Source organism: Zingiber officinale, chromosome 1A (assembly GCF_018446385.1).
Source record: "Zingiber officinale cultivar Zhangliang chromosome 1A, Zo_v1.1, whole genome shotgun sequence".
NCBI classification, from domain to species: domain Eukaryota; kingdom Viridiplantae; phylum Streptophyta; class Magnoliopsida; order Zingiberales; family Zingiberaceae; genus Zingiber; species Zingiber officinale.
In genome coordinates, this window is record NC_055987.1 from 44193317 (window position 1) to 44201239 (window position 7923).

Consider the following 7923-nt stretch of genomic DNA (forward strand, 5'->3'; position numbering starts at 1 on the left):
ACTGTCACTAGAAGCAACCTTTCCTTATACTTTGCTTAATTGGAAATAATTCAACATGAGTAGATTTTAGTGATACATGCTTTAATATATCATGCGTAAATGTTTGATAACAGCAGTATCCCTTCTTATATCTCGGTTTCCATGAAAGGTGCTTATTTCCAATTATGTTAAGGATTATAGCATGTAGTAGTATGCTGATTGAGTTTCCCGTGCCACTAAATGAGCATGCACAACTTAGTATACTAGTAAGTTTGGATAGATTATTTGTTACTGTTTTAAGGGCAAGAATAACCTTGTTATAACAGTTCAGAGTTAGTTTATTTTGCCCTACTTTACACCATGTATAGAAAGTTTAAAGTCACTTCCTTTTGCTCCATTTTGTAGCATGATTAGTAAGATTAGATTAGCTTTCTTTTGCTCTATTTTACAGCATGTTTAATAAGTCTAAGTTAGCTATCTTTTGCCCTATTTTACAGCATGTTTAGAAGTCCAAGTTAGCTATCTTTTGCCCTATTTTACAGCATGTTTAGAAAGTCCAAGTTAGCTTTCTTTTGCTCTATTTTACAGCATGTTTAGAAAGTCCAAATTAGCTCTCTTACAGCATGTTTAGAAAGTCCAAATTAGCTCTCTTTTGCTCTATTTTATAGCATGATTAGCAAGTTTGAATTAGCTTTCTTTAGCTCTATTTTATAGCATGATTAGTAAGTTCAGATTTGCTTTCCTTTGCTTTATTTTATATCATGCTTAGAGAGTTCAGGTTTGCTTTCCTTTGTGTTATTTTTATATAGCATGCTTGGTTAGTTGTAATGCTATACTTGTTAGATATATCTATAGGATTCTAATAGGCTCCAATAAAGGATTATAAGAAGCATGAGTAAAGAAAAAGATTAAAGTCTAGTTAAAAAGAGATAACAAGTAAACTAAAGTAAGAGGCTAGTACCCGACTTCTAAGGTTGTCGTTAAACAAATCCAGGTGACCAATTCCAAGGTCTTGGCCCTGGTAAGACCAAGGTCCTTACCTCATAGGACTAGAGGCTCGCTACCTTAGTCACTATTAGAGAGCGTGCAAAATAAAGATGGTACTAAGCCTGGGCCCAAAGAAGAAAAGAAAAGAAAAGAAAAGAAGAACAAGAAGAAGAAAGTGAAAGAGAAATTAAAAGATTAATTTCTAGCAAAAGAAAAGTAAGAAGAACAAGAAGAAAAAAGTGAAAGAGAAATTAAAAGATTAATTTCTAGTATAAGGATATAAGAAAATGAAATAAGTTTTATGCTTAGAATCAATAAAAGTTTAGTTATTTAATTCTAAGTCTACAGTAGTAGTTTCATTACTTTCCTGTCAGTTAGTGAGCATGTTTAGTATTCAGTTTTATTCCTGTATACCATGAGTACATGCAGCTTTGCTTTAGCATTTCAGTTTCAGTATTATTGCATTTCTTTTATGCACTTCGAAGTTTTTGTGAGATAGATTAGTACTTACTAAGCGTTTTCGCTTATAGTTTTATTTTCTTTCCTCCTACTGCAGATAAAGGAAAAGCTAAGATATGAAGGGAGACGACAGGGTGGTGGTGGTGATGAAGGTGTGTGGTGACTGGACTATGGAGAGATCCAGAAGTAGCTGGCAAAATTGTCAAGACTTCCTTTTAGTTCTCTTTTAATGTTATATTAAATTTGGGATTGTAGTTGAGTTTATTTCCGCATGTCTAATTAGTCTCTTTTATTATTTGTGGAGTGCTGTAGTCATTGCTATTGCTAGAGTAGTTTCTTGGGTTTTATTGTGATTTATTATACTGTGTGGTTGATTGATATGTGTTCCAGCCGCTTGTAGCTGAGTATATATTGCATGTATTGTCGAATATGGTCACCGGTATAGGGGAGACTCTGCCGAAATTTTTCGGTAGGGTTTCCATGTGATTTTTAATCATACCGGTTAAGTAGAGTTAGTAGTTAAGTAACGGTCATCCTTAGAGAGTAGTAGTAGTAAGAAGGGTGGTTGTTACATCCCAGTTCATTACTTCTTCTCCAAGATTGGTTAGTTGCGTGATCAGCTCTTTGATCCTTGCTTGGAGTTGCGCTACCTTCTCGCCTTGGTTCATCCGGAGGTTCGTCAACTGGTTCCGGAGGATGTCACGCCTCGCTAGCTTCGCTTCGGAGGTATCTTCGTGAAGCTCCAGGAATTTTTTCCAGAGATCTTTCGCGAAGTCGTAGCTTCCGATCCGATTTACCTCCTGAGGCGGAAGAACGTTGAGTAGGTGGAACTCAACCTTTTCGTTGGCAATGAAATCTGCATGCTCCTTTTTCGTCCAGGTGTTTTCCTCCTTATCTTTCGGAATGCATAGCCATATTTCATTATTAAAAGAATGTCAAATTCAGTTTTAAAAAATACCTCCATTTTGCGCTTCCATGTGGCGAAGTCTCCGTCGAACTTCGGGGGATGAATGTTCGCTCTGGCCATCGTCTTGATCGTAGTGCTTCAGTTGGCGGTTAGTCCTTCTGAGGCAATCAGGCTCTGATACCAATTGTAGGTGCAGCGGAAGCCGACAAGAGGGGGGTGAATTGCTGAAATCAAAAATAAACTATACCCTCCTCGGAATTTAACTCAGAAAAAGTAGCAGTAAAATAATAGCAACTAAATTAAGGAGACAGAAAATAAATCAGAAACAGAATTTAACCTGGTTACAACCAAGAGGGTTGTTAATCCAGGGCGATGAAAAGCGCACTAACAAAAATCTCCTTTTCTGAAGGCGGAGAAGCCTTTTACACTTTTGGAAGCTCACTAGTTGCTTATGAATTGCTTACAGTATTGGTTGCTTGAGTTGTTTTGAAGTCCTAACTCCAGGGGCCTTTAAATAGCCTCTGGAAATATGATCTTGAGGTCCAAGGCACCTCCAATAGGGGTCCAAGGCGCCTCCAAGGGGTAAGCGGATAAAACTTTATCCGCAGCTCGAAACGGTCAGTTTGACCTGTTGAAGGTGCCTTCAACAAGGCTGAAGGCGCCTTCAAGATGGAGGCGCCTCCAAGCCTGATGGAGGCGACTCCAAGCTGGCAGCTCAAATTCCAGCTTGCTTCATTCAGCTTCCAACGCTCCGTTCTTTTAGGTGATTGCGGCCAACCGGAATAGGGCTCACCCGAACCCAATTCCCGGCCTTCTCCTCGAGCAGTCTTCCTCCCCGGCTTAACATCTCTCGAACGCCGTGCATGTTCTTCACGCCCACCGGTGTACTCTTCCGCAGCTCTCTCGTCCTTTGGACGCACCGAGCTCGTCGGCTCCCTTCCCGTGCCGTCCTTCTCGCTAGCTGCGTCTTCCGCTCGACTTCCTGCGCTCCTAAGTTCCTGCACACTTAGACACAGGGATCAAACACAAAGCAGGACCTAACCAACTTGGTTGATCACATCAAAACTACCACGGGGTCCAACAGAAAGATGAAGACCCGACAACTAGCCATCTCTAGCTCAATCTATTATATGTGGGAAGCTAGTAATATGTGTCGATACCAAGGCATTACGCCCGATGTGGATTGACTATTTCGGAAGGTCCAAATACATACCCATTGGTTTGTGGACTTGGAACCTCCTTAGTGCTCATCATTTGCGGTTGAATGCCGCTGTTGGTTGGTGTAGAAGATGTCATGTTGACTGTACATGAAGGAAATGGAGACCACAATGATGATGTTGCTATTTTTGGAGCTCACTGTGATTGTCGTTCGAAATTTGGAGCTCATTGTTTTTTATGTCCGTGTTTTTTAGGGAGTCTCATCTACTGTACGTGGTTTTGAAGCTTCATGGATTGTGTATACATACAAGTTATGATATGGATAGAGCAAAGTTTAAATCGGCGGCACAAGGGAGAATTGACCAGATTTTACATAGGTGGCACATGAAGATTGGTTTGCTATATTTTTGTTGCATGTCTTTGTATTTATTTTTTGATTTTGCATGCGAGGTATGGGAGAGGATGATGGTGAATAGATTCATCATAAATGATCTATCTAGTATGTAGCAAACGGCTCATGATAAAGACAGTGTCAAATCCGTTGATGGCTGGGGCTTTACCAAAAAGCCCAAGAGGGTGAATAGATATACCATAATGATCTATTTAGTCCGCAGCAAACGGCTCACGGTAAGGACAACGCCAAATCCGTTGATGGCTAGGGCTTTGTCAGAAAGCCCAAGAGGGTTCATAGATCCACCATAAGGATCTATCTAGTTCACAGCAAACGGCTTGCGATAAAGACATGGTAAATCCATTGATAGCTGACCACTTGCTAAAAGTGGGGCGACGATCTACGACGGGATGACAATTTTGGTAATCCAGTCCATGCTTTTGATGCTCTACTTGCTATCCGGGCTTTTGATGCTCCACTTGATGTCCGTGCTCTTCATGGTTGCATATTCATGCCTACTGTCCATGTTTGATTGCCACACTATTAGAGTGTATACTAAAAGCCTAACTTTTTGTAAACATTTATTTAGAAATAAAGAATCACATTGGTCAAATGTCTATATTTATATGCTAAGTGCCGTTGTTCAATTAATTTATATTGTAGATAACATGGTGTGCGGTGTCACACATAGAAGATCATGTTATCAGTTCCTTATAAATTATAAACAGTAGCTCACGACTAAGATGGATAGGAACAAATCATTGGAATAGTCATAGTGTAATTTGATATTAGTTTATCTTGACTATAAAATTACACTAGTATACTCTGAGTGTATTGACCAGGACCATTTAAGGTAAGTTCTTTTTATACTGACTGTATAAAAGAACAAGACCTTTATTATTATGGAAGTGTGTACTCTTAATCATGATATAATAACAAACACATATACTCAATATTCATTTCTTGAATTTATCAAAGGGTGCGATTTAGTTCGATAAATCAATAGGCCCGATAAGTTGGAAAATTGTTTTATTTATATGGTGTGTTGTTGATTATAGAATGAAACTGTGTTCTAGTAATCTAGGTTGATGATGTCCCCAAGAGGAGCTCATAAGGATTGTCATGTAAACTCTGTAGGTGGACTTAGTCCGACATGACGATGAAGTTGAGTGGTACTACTCTTGGAGTTGGATATTAATTAAGTGAGTTGTCAGTAACTCATTTAATTAGTGAGCATTCTATATCTTAAACACAAGGAGACTAACACACTCATGATAAGAAGGAACCCATATAGTAATATGAGATTGGTGCGGTAATTCAATAATAACTCTTTAGTGGAATGAGATATTATTGATGAACTCGAGTTGAGTGTTCGGGGTGAATACGGGAAGCTCAAGTTCATCAGGAGACCAAAACCAATTCCTCCTCTCGGTCTCTGTCGTAATCTCTTATTTATAAAGTCTTATACCCACCCATACCCACCTTAAGGTGGCCGACCAAGCCTAGCTTGGAGCCCAAGCCAGGGTCGACCAAACCAAGGTGAGTTGGTGGCCGACCTTAGCTTGAACCCAAGCTTAGGTGACCGGCCAAAATAAATTAAAAGGATTTTATTTTTAAAATCTTTTTTTATATGGAAGCCATGATTTTAAAAGAGAGTTTAAAATTTAAATATTTCCCTTTATAGTTTTCTACAAAAGATTAAGAGAAATGTTTGATATTTTTCCTTATTTGTAGTTAAAAGGAAGATTTTAATTTTTGTTAAAATTTTCCTTTTTTGTAACCATCCTCATGATTTTAAAAAGAGAGTTTTAAAAATTAAATCTTTCCTTTTATAGCTTTCTACAAAAGATTAAGAGAAAGATTTGATATCTTTCCTTATTTATAGTTAAAAGGAAGATTTTAATTTTAGAGAAAACTTTTCTTTTTGTAAATCATTCACATGTTTTAATAGAGATATTTTAATTTATAAAAGTTTCCTTTTATAACCAACCATGAAGAGAATTTTTAAAGAGAAATTTTTATTTTAAAAATTTCCGGAAACAAATTAGGAAGTTTTAATTTTGTGTTTAAAACTTTCCTTTTTTGGAGGAATTGAGATGGCCGACCACATTGATAGAGAAAAGGAAAAAAATTTTAATCATTTAAATTTTCCTTTCTATGGCAAAGAAAATAAGGAAGTTTTTATTAAAACTTTCCTTATTTGCCAAGACCAAGGAATATAAAAGAGAGGGTAGAGGTGCCTCACCTCACAAGAACATACATCTAGTATTCCTCTCTTCTCTTCCTTGTGGTGGCCGACCCTCCCTCTCTTCTTCTTCTTCCCCTTTTCTTCTTCCTTGGCCGACGACATCAACTCTCTAGGAGACCCTTGGTGGCCGGATTTTGCTTGGAGAAGAAGTAGAGAAAGGAGGCTTTGTTTCTTTGCATCCCTTTGAGTTTAGTTGGTGGCCGAAGTTCTTCAACTCAAGGAGTTTGTTGTTGGCCGAAACTTGCTTGGAGAAGAAGGAGGCTTGGGTGGATTCTCGTCTCGGTAGATCGTCGCCCACACGACGTCCGAGATAAGAAAAGGAATACGGCAGAAGATCGTGAGGTCTATAAGCTATAAAAGGTATAACTAGTTATTAGTTTTCGCATCATAACTAATTCATCCTTTTATTTAGATCTTGAAATACCAAACACAAGAGGCTAATGAATCTAGGTAATCGAATTTATGTTTTCGATTTTGTGTTTCTTTTATTTTTTAAACTTGTAATTCGATTGTTCTTTTTGGTTAAACCTAGGGTTACTATAAGGAAATTAAATATTAAATTTCATTGAAAGGTTTTGTCTAGGAAGTGGTGGATGCTCACATACCTAAGAAGGCATAATGTCTCGCCATGTTTAACCTGGAAGTCAATCTCTGAAATTAATATTTAATTGAATTTGTAACATGGGTAGATTTGGATCAATAATGTTAAGTATTGTTTGCGATTCAAGTCTAAACCACTAAGAACGGATAAGTTGAATTTGGAATCAATAATGTTAAGTTCTGTTTGTGATTCCAAATTTAATTTCTAAAGAACACAATAGGTTGTTAGGAATGGTTCAAGACTTGTACAAAAATTTTATACAGGGGAACCGGTACGATATTCCCAGTAGCAACCAACACACACATCATTTTGTAATGCATGTAATGTGTTAGTGTGATGTTGTGTGTGTGTTGGATATTAGTTTGACTTTGTTTTTGCTTATGGATTGTCCCACGTGTAGCATAATGGTGAGAGAAAAGTTGAGTGCATGATGATGTAAATGAATTGAGTGATGATAAAAAGGACTCTACCTCAGTTACAGAGGATGGACTCCTGACTACCATATATATTTCGACATTCGATTTGAGAGTCTTTCACTTTCAAATCAGTTTTATATAAATGTACTTATTTTCGTGAATAGTTCATAACATGTACCTTCGCCGGTGCATGGACGCTCTCTTTATATAATACCCCAGCAGGCGATGTGCACGCTCATCAAGGCTTGAGCACGTTCTCTAAATTATCTTATGAAAGGATGATCGCGTCCGGAAGCTGAGTCAGACGGACCGTCGGGTGAGGTGGATGGAATGTTGACCGAGTCGCGACGTCCTGGAGGGGGAGTGTGTGCTGAGATGGCTTCTGTGTTGACTAAGTCTTCAGAAGTCCTCTGGTCAATGCTACTTGCAGCCAGCGACCGGGTTGACCCGGCCCCCGGTACCCCGATACTCGAGGCAGATCCAACAAATATATGAGTACAAGACTAAGCCATAAAATAATGAAATATGCATAGAATATGAACGGAGAACGTACCCTGGCCCAGGGGGCGCCCTCGGATGGGACGCTGCTTGAGTTGCTGTGACCCAGAAGAGTAGATGATGCCCGATCAGGATAAAGAGCTGGACCTGACGAAGCGGAGCTGGATGCGTCATGGAGCTAGAAGTCGAGCTGCAGGACGAGATAAAACACCGGCACGCAGACCGGGAGGTACTAGCGGCACGCAGGCCGGGACGTGAGATTAGCACATAGGCCAGAAC